Raw genomic sequence first — 13,153 nt, 5'->3', positions numbered from 1 at the left:
CTGGACTGTCTGTTCTGGAACTCTCTCTCCCTTCTTATATCCCCTCTCTCTCTGGGAATTCCCCTCTAGAGTTCCTGTAACCCCGTCCCCCATGACTGTGTGTTTTCGCAGCCATAAGCTGATGTTAAGCCCTGCTCTCACTGCTTCCTGCTCCCATCTTGTGGCCAAAATGAAGTACTACATCTTCCTTCATTTCTGCTGTCCTTGGTCTCCCTCTAGTGGCAAAACCCAGTCCTTCTCCACCCTGCTCCTCTGTCTAGCTGTCTCCCACCTTCCTACATAGCAGTCCATGTCCAGCATATTGCACATTAACCCTTCCTCTGCAGACAGGTCCGTACGTCAGTCCACTTCCCCTACACTCCTCCTTTCTTTGACCTTTGTCGTCCTCGACAATCTCGTTCCCTCTCTTTGTCGTTCTGAAGCTTCCCCACCTTCTCTTGTCGGACCGGTTGTTGAGCAAGGCCCGCGATACGCGGGGGGCTGAACCAAACCGGGAGCAATCATGCTCCAAGTAGCTTACGGCTTGCTCGCCAGCGCGTACGCCACTATGACAATTCCTTCAGGTTGGGTTAGGACCACCCGGACTACTCTATGGGTGCGTACCTCCCACTTTTCTCCCATTCTGCAAAATTCTACAATTTGGGGCGCAATGACCGAGGCTGTAGCCTACCAGGTCACAGACCGCTTCCCTCCTTTGGTTTGGGGTGTTTGTGGTACTGGGGATTTGACCTAGGGACCACTGTCTGTTTCTATTCCACCTGTCTCTTTGTTCTATTAAATTAAATAAGTCATGGTCGGCGTTTCTCTTCACACGTAGTACCCGGGACCTGTTGAACATTTTCATTTTTTTGATGCAAATAACATTTCAAAACAATTATATATAATTGCTACATGCACTATTTTTGACCGGCACAACATTTACCCTGTTTCCTATTATCAAACTACATTACTTAGCATCCTACCATACTGTCATGGTTTGAACAGGGTTCTTGCCCTGCACTCACAGGGTTAAGTGTACTTGGCCTCTTTCTGGATCTGGGAGGGGTATTTATACTCACTCTTTACCAGGGTTCTCTGTCAGCTATACTGTTATTCTGGCTGTGTGTCTGACCCCCCTGGTATGCTTGTATATTGCATTGCTTGTTTGCTTCCCGTGTATGACCCGGTCTGTCCCCTCACTCTGTACTCCGTCTCTCGTTTCGGTACTATTGTCTTTTCTGGTTCTGACCTCTTGGCTCGGCTATCGTTACGCCGTTACAGATTGACCCTATTGTACCGTCTATTGCCCGTTCTGGTTTTCTGATCTATTGCTGCGTCCTGCCTATCCATTCTGTCTAACCATTTGGTACTGTCCTGCTATCTCGTGCTTTGATCTGGTTTCTGTCTCTGTCTATGCCCCTTGGTAATTTTCCAGTAGTTACCTTTCTAGGAGTTTCCCTGAAGCTCCTAGCTCTGTGGAGCTTAGGCCACGCCCCCAGCAGTCACGTGCTTCAGGTCCTGTGAGCCTGGAGCATACATCGTCACCACTGCTGCCCTGCTCTGCAGGCATCTTTGTGCACAGTTTTTTGTACTTAGGACACGCGCACTGGCTCAGTGAGCAAGTGCAGTGCGGTGTTCCTGACACAATACTATATTTATACTACTCCCTATCCTCATTATCTATTCACTTTTTATTCCCAGTCGCATCTGTACCTATGGCAATCAACATTATTATGCAACGTTTCAAACATTTATCAGCAAAACATTTTTTAAACAGCGGTGCACCCCGTTTCTTTGCGGACAGCACCTCCACACATCCCCGCTGTATCAAGAGTAGGGTATTTTACCCCGAGGGGACGCGGAACAGTCCCCATGCTGCACAACAGCGCACAGCTGTCCCGGTAGTCCATCTTTTAAGAATACTCCGGGCCATCTCCTGACGGCCGATGTTCTGCCAGCAGTGAGGAAATCCACAACCGTGGAGCTCCAGGGATGTCTTGACTGTTCCTGACCCCGAGTGTTCTTATTGCCCAGGACCCACGAGTTCATCTCCCTCCTGAGAGATGCATCAAAAGGGAAAGAAGGGGCCGAAGATATTTCCGCGGTGCGCATCCTGCACCCACTCTTTACTTAGCAACCAGGCTCTGGCACGGGCTGCAGAGAGCTCCACCGCTGGAGCATCTTTAAGCATCGGGAGAGTCTCAGGGGCAGAGGAGGCCTCAGCCGCCCCTGTGCATGGATTGGCACCTTCTCCGCAGGGCCCGGTGACCCCCGGGGATGCCTGGCGTGGATGTCCAGCGACAGGGACTCCAGACCCCGCGTCCCCACCGGGGGACAGCGGCGGGGCCCAGCAGTTCACCACCGGAGGTGGCGTGGGCGCACTCATCTCTGGCAACGTGGTGGCTCCGCTCCATTCGGCTCCCAGCTCCTGCAGTTCCAACCGCAGGCGGGGGGCCGGGGACGCCGACCGGCAAAGAGCAGAGCGGGGAAGCCGGGGCCCGACAGCGAGGGCGACAGTCGGCTCTGCAGAGGGAGCGGAGCCCGGTGACCAGGCCGCAGCCGCGATCTGGAGTGTGGCAGGGGCAGCCACAGGTGCCGATAAGTAGGCTGCAGCCGGAGTTGGAAGCGGAGCAGAGGAGGCCTTGGTCATCGGTGAACAGGCTGCGGAGGCTGGCGGCCCGGCCACCGCGGCGGTCTGGAGCGGGGCCGAAGTGGCGGCAGGCCCCAATGGATAGGCTGCCGCTGGGAAGTGGAGTGCGGCAGGGGTGGTCGCTGGTCTGCTCCGCGCTGGCGACGTGGAATGGGGCGCCGCCGGGCGGGGCGGCTCGGGGTAGTTGACAAGGGCATTGGTCGGCCCTGCGGGGGCCGCAGAGTCATCGGGAGCATGGGGCGTGGGAGCGGGAACTGCCAGCTGAACGCTCACCTTCCCCGGCGCCGCAGCTTCCTTTAGACCATTCCATCACTCTTCCAGGGGTCGGTGCGGGGAGTCGCTGGTCTCCGCTGCTCCTCCGCAGCTCCCGGTCCCGTTATCTGAGGTCCGCTGCTGTTCTTCATCTTGCCGTCCAGCAGGACCAGCCTCCAGGCCTGATGGTTCCGCAGGGACGGTCGGCAACAGCTCCTCCAGTGGCTGCTCCTGGTAGTCAAATGTGGCCGCATACTCCTCCGATTCTTTCAGGCGCTTATACGCCACCACCATCCTGCAAAGTTCTTTTTTGCGCCGGATCCGCCTGATGACAGCCAGCAATCCTGAACGCAGTCCAATTTTGTAATCCACAGGGGAAATCTTCAACCTGTTCAGCTTGGGTCCTTGGAATCTTCGGGGCAGGCTTACCGCAGAAGATGGGGTATTAGCGGCGATGACCCTGCCGACTACGCCAAATATAGGTAGGTGTGCCGACTGGGGGGGGTGACTCTTTTCTTCACCGCGAACAGGCTTGAGACAGAGTCCAAGGTGCGTCCAACAGGTCCTCTTTATTGGTTGTACTGTCATGACCCGCAGCACCACACAGCAGCTGCTCAACTCCGCACACAGGCCCGGGTACCTTCACTTGCCTCTTCTCCTCTATGACGTCCCTCGCGGCTCTTTCACTGTGGCTGCCCTAGGCCTACCACCACAGCGCTTCGCCTGCCCGAGTCCATCCGTCTTGTGGTACCCCCAGGCTCTCTCCCTGTCTGCGGCTTCTCCTGTCAGGGTCACCCCCCTGACCATCTTCCTCAACAGTCCTTCCTGGAGCTTCTCCTGTCTCTTCCTTTAATCTTCTCTTCTGAGCTCCCCTCTCTGGACTGTCCATTCTGGAACTCTCTCTCCCTTCTTATATCCCCTCTCTCTCTGGGAATTCCCCTCTAGAGTTCCTGTAACCCCGCCCCCCATGACTGAGCGTTTTCGTAGCCATAAGCTGATGTTAAGCCCTGCTCTCACTGCTCCCTGCTCCCATCTTGTGGCCAAACTGCAGTACTACACCTTCCTTCATTTCTGCTGTCCTTGGTCTCCTCTAGTGGCAAAACCCAGTCCTTCACCACCCTGCTCCTCTGTCTAGCTGTCTCCCACCTTCCTACACAGCAGTCCATGTCCAGCATATTGCACATTAACCCTTCCTCTGCAGTCAGGTCCATACATCAGTCCATTTCCCCTACAGGGGAGCCATGTCATCTGCTGGTGTAGGTCCACTGTGTTTTATCAAGACCAAAGTCAGCGCAGCCGTCTACCAGGAAATTTTAGAGCTCTTCATGCTTCCCTCTGCTGACAAGCTTTATGGAAATGGAAATGTCATTCTCCAGCAGGACTTGGCACCTGTCCACACTGCCAAAAGCACCAATACCTGGTGTACAAACAACAGTATCACTGTGCTTGATTGGCAGCAAAGTCACCTGACCTTAACCCCATAGAGAATCCATGGGGTATTGTCAAGAGGAAGATGAGAGACACCAGACCCAACAATGCAGATGAGCTGAAGGCTGCTATCAAAGCAACCTGGGCTTCCATAACCCCTCAGCAGTGCCACAGGCTGATCGCCTCCATGCCACGCCGCATTGATGCAGTAATTGATGCCAAAGGAGCCCCGACCAAGTATTGAGTGCATTTACTGATCATACATTTCAGTAGGACAACATTTCAGATTTTACAATCATTTTTCAAGCTGGTGTTATAAAGTATTCTAATTTCCTGAGATAATGACTTTTGGGTTTTCATTGGCTGTAAGCCATAATCATTAACATTAACAGAAATAAACACTTGTAATAGATCACTCTGTGTGTAATGACTCTATATAATACATGAGTTTCACTTTTTGTATTGAAGAACTGAAATAAATGAACTTTTTGATTATATTCTAATTTTGTGAGAAACACTTTCAGATGTCAAAGTTTTTTATACTCCTTTGTACTATTGATTTATGCAAAGTTTGTTTAAATCAAGCTATATGTTATTTTTTTCTCTTTATAATATACATACAGTGTATATACAGTATATATATATATACAGGGCCGGATTAAGGTTGGTGGGCGACCCTGGGCAGAAAATCTGGTGGGGGCCCCCATATCATTAACATTTTAGCCATAACAGTAGAGCGCGAACTGTAGCACTTAGATGTACAATCTAATCTTATCCTCTTGTTCTGCCACATTCAGATTTACAGTACTACAATAGAGATACAGTCCAGGATAACTCAAAGCAGTCCAATTATAGACAGAAAGAGTTACTCACATTTTTTTTTATTGAACCCAATGTTAAGACAGCCAAGGAATAATAAAAATGCAGAAAGGGAAAGTTTTCACCGGCAGCAATTGTTGCTAACTACTGTATAACAATATGCTCTCTATTGTATTATCTCCGGAGTAGTGGCTTGCTCTCCTATAGTAAGAGAAGAAAAAGAAGCATTCTTTGAATACAGGTCTGTTGGCTGAAGGAGGATATATCACCTGTCTTAATGTGCCTGTGAGCATCTCCAAGTACAAGGGGGAGGTGTTAGCGATCGAAAACATGCTTTATATAAAAGTGTGTACAGATAAAAGATTAAATAAATGTATACATTACAAGCTTTACTGTATTTTTTCCCACAATGATGTATGATTTTGTCTGGCTCTCTTGCTTTCCACATAATATAACAATTTCAAAGCATCTTTTCCCATAACTCTGAATTGTACTTTTTCTGTAATACCTCTTAGAAAGTCGTGAATAAATTGACAACTAACTTTTACCACCCCCCTGTCAAATCTCTGTATCCAACACATGTCTGTCATCAGATTGCAGAGCTCCAGGGGAAAATTAACACAAAGAATAAGTAAAATGTCAACATTAGTACCAGCATTAAATGCAAAAATTTTTATATGTGCCTTAAAAATTTCACTTACCCATCATATAATGAAATAGAGTACGTTGAGAAGGATCATATGAACTCTATCCATCAAACATCCAATGATTCTTGTAGTAACCTCAAAACACAACTTGTATGCTATAAGGAAATGAAAATTATAAAAAGTTAAAATAATCATCATTAGAATGGAATGGATATATGAGCAGACTAGAACTTTGCAGCTTTGCTTACCTAACAGTTATTCTCCATGTATAATTTAAGATGTATATATCCAGGTAATCCAAGATGTATGATAACAGATTTGATGCCACGAACAGAACACCCATAATGTATTAAACATAAACGGAACTGAAAAAAAAAGAAGGGGTTAAACGCATGTTTTTACTTATGTTAAAGTGATTAAAGGGGTTGTGCTGTCTCCCCTGCTTCTGACTGCTCTACAGCATACCATATCTGAGCTTTTAAGGATGTACATATCATATTTGATCACAATGTGAGCATAGTTTTGCAAACCTTTTGGAACATTTAGGAAGGCCAAAGTACTGGAAACTTAGAGGTGAACTTTTCTTGATTTTTTCATAGCAAATTCTTGAATCAGATCTGAAAAGTCTAGCTCTTCAAGAATGTCATGTTCAATACTTAATAAGCAAAGGTGGGATAGACGTTCCTGGCCCATTGTACTGCGAAGTCTGTTTTTAATTAGCTTCATTTTGGAGAATGATCTCTCTCCACTGCAATTGGTTACCATCAAGACCAAATACATTCTCAAAAGAATTTCAATATTTGGGAATGTACTCTTGAAAGGGTCCTTTAGCACCATTTTATACAGGGACGGCATCATATATAACTATAGAGGATGGTACGTAATAAGGGATGGTGTTATACATAATAAAAGAGGAAACTATGTAACTAAGGATGGTGTTATACAGAATTAGTGAGTACACTATATACTAAGGGACTGTGTTAGACATAATAAGCGATAATGTCTTCCTCCACCTCCCCCTGTTCCTAAGGCCATTATAAGTCCGGGAGTCCCCCTTCCTCCCATCCCAATCCCCCACACCCCTCATTGTCCTCCTCCCCTCGCATCCCATTATTGTCCTCTCCCCCACCTCCATCATTTTCTTCTCCACCACTATCTTTGCTTTCTCCCCCACCACTCCCATCATTGCCCATTCCACCACCTCCATCATTTCCTCCTCCTCCACCACCACCATCATTGCATTCTCACCCACCACCCCATCATTGCCCTCTCGACCATCACCCCATCATTGTCTTCTCCCCATCACTGCCTTCTCCATCACCCCATCACTGCTTTCTCCCCATCACTCCCATCATTGCCTGCTCCATCACCCCATCACTCCCATCATTGTCTGCTCCATCACCCCCATCATTGCCTGCTCCATCACGCCATCACTCCCATCATTGCCTTCTCCATCACCCCATCACTGCTTTCTCCCCATCACTCCCATCATTGCCTGCTCCATCACCCCATCACTCCCATCATTGTCTGCTCCATCACCCCATCATTGCCTGCTCCATCACGCCATCACTCCCATCATTGCCTTCTCCATCACCCCATCACTGCGTTCTCCATCACCCCATCACTGCGTTCTCCATCACCCCATCACTGCCTTCCCCCATCACTCCCATCATTGCCTGCTCCATCACTCCCATCATTGCCTGCTCCATCACCCCATCATTGCCTGCTCCATCACCCCATCACTGCCTGCTCCATCACCCCCATCATTGTCTGCTCCATCACCCCATCATTGTCTGCTCCATCACCCCATAATTGCCTGCTCCATCACCCCATCACTCCCATCATTGTCTGCTCCATCACCCCATCATTGCCTGCTCCATCACCCCCATCATTGCCTTCTCCATCACCCCATCACTGCCTTCTCCATCACCCCATCACTGCCTTCTCCATCACCCCATCACTGCCTGCTCCATCAGCCCCATCATTGCCTGCTCCATCACCCCATAACTCCCATCATTGTCTGCTCCATCACCCCATCACTGCCTGCTCCATCACTCCCATAATTGTCTGCTCCATCACCCCATCATTGCCTGCTCCATCACCCCCATCACTCCCCTCATTGCCTGCTCCATCACCCCATCACTGCCTTCTCCATCACCCCCATCATTGTCTGCTCCATCACCCCATCACTGCCTGCTCCATCACCCCCATCATTGCCTGCTCCATCACCCCATCACTGCCTTCTCCATCACCCCCATCATTGTCTGCTCCATCACCCCATCACTGCCTGCTCCATCACCCCATCACTGCCTGCTCCATCACCCCCATCACTGCCTGCTCCATCACCCCCATCACTGCCTGCTCCATCACCCCCATCATTGCCTTCTAGACCATCACTCCCATGTCCCATCACTGCCTCTGCCTGCTCCATCATACACACAGATATACACACACACAGACACAGACATACATACATACATACGTACACTGATACACACATACATACACACACAAGACACCACCTCTCTCCTCTCACCTGTCCTCCGCAGCATCGCCAGCGCTTCCTCCCTCACACAGCAGCGGCCGCTGAATGATGACGTGTGAAAACAGGAAGCGCGGCCTCCGGGCAGGAAGCAGGACGGACCCTTGCCGGCCTCTCCGTTCCTGCTATTCACTGACGGCGTCTAATATTTATCCTCGCGCTGCGTTGGCGGTCGCTGCCCAGTGGTGGGGGCCCCCTTAGAAGCTCTTGTGGTGGGGGCCCCGGGGCTGAAGCCCCGCCTGCCCCTCCTATAATCCGGCCCTGTATATATATATATATATATATATATATATATATATACTTATCTGTGTTTTGAAGCGATCATGAAATCTTGTGGTTTTCACTGTGACCACTGAGCCTCACAATGGGCTGATACTTCCTCTTCTTTAGAGTTCGTTCTCGACAGTCTTCTCATTAGCTCCTTTATTTGAAAGCTGGATGCAGATAACAACAAATAAGTGATGGTCACAGCACACCTCCCCCCATTCCCTGCAGATCTGCCACTGCTTAGATCACGGAATATGTCCACAACACTTGCCCATAAGGACTCCTTTCCAGACAATTGTCAAGTGTCTACTTTAAAGGGAATCTGTCCACAGGTTTTCACTATGTAATCTGAGAGCAGCATAATATAGGGTCAAAGACCCTGATTACTAGAATGTGTCAATTGCTCAGCAAGTTGTTATAGTTTTAATCTCAGCAGGAGTTTATCACTGCAGGACTAGATGTCAGGTGCCAGGCGGTCCAGCTAATCTGGCCCTCCCACACCACTATTGGCAGCTTGCTGACAGTGTACACGGGGATCTACCAATCAGTGGTGTGGGCGGGGTTACACACAGCTCCGCATTCTGAGCACTGCTACATCTACAATAGAGAAAACAGTGAGTCTATGAAAACTGAGGCAAGCAGTCCAGTAAATGAAACATCGCTGTAATCAGGGTCTCAGCCCCTACATCACGCTGCTGTGAGGTTACTTAGCAAAAATCTGCTGGCGGATTCTTTTTAATGTCATGGAACCATTAAAAATAGTTAATGCCAGGAAACAGCGCCACACTTATGAATGGCTTGTATTGGTTATTACAGCTTGTTCCTGATTCATCTGAATGAGACAGACGAAAAGACAAGAATGACGATTTTTGGTGGGAGCGGGAAGTAGACTTTTTTTTCTGATGATGGATCATCGGACAACTCCTTTAACATCCTAATTTTTTTGCCTGGTTTGTAATCGGATGATGGATGCTCAGTGGCGAGACTGCGCTATTCATTTCCCTCCCGCACGAGAGATTTCGATGTAATCAATAAAGATCCATTATTTCTGTTTGTGCACTTGGGTTATTCTCACATTTATTCATCTTGCGATTAAATATGGATGAACATTTGTTACAAGGATGAAAAAAATGCAAGAAAATCTCACGCTGGCATTAAAAAGTTTACTCCGATTCATGTCTTACAAAGATTAATTTCCACGAGGAGTCGCATAAAATCTCTGCACTCGCTCCAATAATGTTTCCTAATTACCTCGTAAAATGCAGGTTTCAGGCTCATTTGTATCAGCGCGTAGATCCATGCAAAGCCAGATATGCGAGTCCTGCGCCACGGCTAGTCTAGTTACTGGGAAGGGCTCGTTCACGGGACCAAATTTTCGGACCGAGTGCGATCCTTTTATTTTTTCAAAGGATCGCACTCGGACCAATGTTGTTCACCAAGGAGCACTTTTTTTCTTGCACTGAATTTGCGTGCCAAAAAAAAAAAATCACAGCCTGTAAGGCTATGTGCCCACGTTGTGTTTAAATCCGGACACTGAAAACCGGACTCCTTCCCAGAAATCACGTGTTTTTTTCAGAGCGATTTTACAGCGATTATGTCCGCGATTTTGCCTCGATTTTCGCGTGCGATATTCAAGCACTTTCCAAGCGATTTGAAGCATCGCTTGGAAAGTGATTGACAGGTTGGTCACACTCGTCAAACATAGTGTTTGACAAGTGTGACCAGGTTTTTACTATTGAGGCCGCCTATGCGGCGTCAATAGTAAAAGAGAGAATGTAAAAAATAATTAAAAACTAAAAAATCGGGGTATATTTACCTTCCGACGTCCCGCGCTGCCATCCCGGGCCTCAGCGTTCCCAGTAATGCCTTGCGAGACCTGTGATGACGTTGGTCTCGCGTTGCTATAGCGATCTCGCGAGACCGCTAGAATCACACGAGACCACGTCATCACAGGACCTTGCCGCAAGGCATTACTGGGAACGCTGAGGCCGGGAAGGCAGCGCGGGACGTCGGAAGGTAAATATACCCCGATTTTTTATTTTTAATTCTTTTTTTTACAGGGGTATGGTACCCAGGGCCTGGAGGACAGTCTCCTCTCCTCCACACCGTGGGTACCAACCGCACATGAGATGCTTAACTTCCCGCATGGTGGGCATAGCCACATGCGGGAAGTAAGCGATTCTCATACATTCCTATGGGTGCGGAATCGCGGCAATTCTTTGCGATTCCGCACAAAAGAATGAGCATGCTGCGATTTTTGCCGCGATGCGATTCCGCCGCGGAAAAAAGCGCAGCATTAGCACAGCATGTGCGGAATATCATAGGAATGCATGGGGGGCGTTCTGTACACGATTTGTAAACGTTTTCGCGGCAAAAACGCTTAAAAATCGCATCGTGGGCACACAGCCTAATAGTTTCTTCCGTAAAGTGGATGAGACTCACCCATTAAAGTTTATGGGTGCAGAAGAAGAAAACAAAACGGAGCCATAGTAAAGCATCTGATTTTTTACAGATACATTGCAATTTTGTAACATGAATAATCACTGCTGCCGTAAAAAATGGATTGCGCACGGACGATAAGTGAGAAAAAAATTTGTCCTACTTTTCTGGATGAAAATCTGATCCATTTTTTTTTTATTCTTTTGTGAACCTGACCCTACCGTGAGTCCATGTGCCGCCATTCAGTGCCTCCTTGTACCATTTATTCCTCTTAGTGCAGCACACCCTGCGCCATGTGTACCGGAGACTATGATGATGTCGTTATCTGGCTAAATCGGCCAGAATTCATGACCTTACAGGTGCGCCAACCATTGCCAAAGGAACAGCGCACCTGAAGGAGGAACTGCCTGGGGCCCCACAGCACCCATGCTGCTAGGCAAAGACCTATGAGTTTTGTTGTGTGTCTATGTCCTTTTTCTTATAAATATGATATAAATTATGCCAAATTTGTCCGCGTCCCATCCCGCCTGATCTATACTTTTCTGTGTAAAAAAGCCAAAAGTTGCAAAAGTTTTGCCCAACTTTGCGTTATGCACAAATTTTGAGATATTTTAATTGTTAAAATTGGTGATAATTCACTGGGATAAATCGGTGGAGACCGTCTATATTATATTTGCACTGTTTGGACATTTGTGATAACTATTCCCTTACTTTCCTGCCTTGGATGTAAAGTATGGGCAATAAGTAAAGCTTATGGGGTTAGTCTGATACATGTAATCACCATAGTCAGGGGTCTCCACTTTGGGAACTCCTTATAAGCGTCATCGGACAGCCTTTGTTCCGGCGGTCTCGGGCTTTCCTGGTATTACCATGCTGGGTTTTTCTACTGAACATGTTTTGGGTAAATATTGCGTAAATGGAATGAAACGGCGCGAGTCTTATATGAACCCGGCCTAAGATTCCGATAATGACTAATCATCTAATTTAATTATAATTTATGACTGTAAACGAGGCGGCTATTAAAAAATGCCTCATTGAAATAAATTACGGCAAACAGAGAGACGGAGGGCGAAATTGGCGTATGATTATTTCAGAACTATCTATGTTTATATCAAACCTTTTAATAAATGAATTTCATTAGTGAAAAAAAAATGGGCTTATTAGCAGCAGACGTATCGTGCTGGATACATGTCAGATCTTCATTAAATGCTTTCATTCAAAGCTATTCCGGACGACGCCAGTCACTGGCAGGAGCAGATTCATCTCATTTATTCATTTGCTTTTGGAAAGTGGAAAAAAATCAGAAAAAAAAAAAGCAAACAATGAGAATTGGGATGTGGAGAATTTCATTTGTTGCGGAAAGTCTCCGCCAGATTTGGAAGGAAGAGAGGAACGTGAATGTACGACGATGATTAAAGCGTTACTGGCGACATGACAGCAACACGAGAGATTTCCCGACCTGTCATACTATGGTAATTTGTGGGCCAGGAGTGGAGAAGACCCCCTATATACAATAGGTCCAATAGAGCACCCCAAATATCTGCCCCTCAAATGGATACAATTACGGTATGTCCACGGTAGACCATGCTCTGTGAGCTGCACACAGCTTCCTACAATACATCAGTCTGGGGGTAGAGCTCACAGAGCATTGTCTACCCTGGATACATTTTTATCCACTTCTTAGCGGAGATCAGGACCAGATATGTACAGGCTACTCACATTTTTAGGTCTCCAGATGGACGACATATGCATCGGACGTATATGTCAAAAAATATATGCAAGTGTCTGCCGTGTCTCAAACTACATCTGTCTGAATTTTGACATGTATTTTGGACTCGGCACTTAGAAACCCTCTGTGTACCTTAGTTACCAGCACGCTGGTGCAGGGAGCTGGTAACCAAGGTAAACAGCGGGTTTCTAAGAGCCGCGCGGCGCTTAGAAACCCGCTGTTTACCTTGGTTACCAGCTTCCTGCACCAGCGCGCTGGTATCTAAGGTACACAGCGACGCGTGCGCTCGTCGTTGCTGATCGCTGGTGAAGCTGCCTGTTTGACAGCTCACCAGCGATCATGTAGCGACACACCAGCGACCCTGACAAGTTCATATCATTGTCGGGATCGCTGGTGAGTCG

The 13,153-nt window shown here is 47.7% G+C and overlaps 1 protein-coding gene and 1 long non-coding RNA gene across 2 annotated transcripts in view; one reads left to right on the top strand and one right to left on the bottom strand.

The window, feature by feature from the left end:
* SAMD12 (sterile alpha motif domain containing 12) overlaps positions 1-13,153 on the top strand; it is a 701,452-nt gene that overhangs the window by 83,495 nt on the left and 604,804 nt on the right. The window lies entirely within an intron of this gene.
* LOC141101261 (uncharacterized) lies at positions 4,960-6,273 on the bottom strand. Its single transcript, XR_012234922.1, has 3 exons — positions 6,024-6,273; positions 5,830-5,930; positions 4,960-5,329 (listed from the first exon to the last, which is right to left on the bottom strand). It is a non-coding gene; the product is annotated as an uncharacterized lncRNA (long non-coding RNA).

The sequence above is a fragment of the Dendrobates tinctorius genome, unplaced genomic scaffold (genome assembly GCF_039654945.1).
Source record: "Dendrobates tinctorius isolate UK_male_01 unplaced genomic scaffold, ASM3965494v1 ptg000116l, whole genome shotgun sequence".
Taxonomy (NCBI): Eukaryota; Metazoa; Chordata; class Amphibia; order Anura; family Dendrobatidae; genus Dendrobates; species Dendrobates tinctorius.
Note: the sequence above shows the minus strand (reverse complement) of the source record. Positions and strands in the feature narration are given on the sequence as shown.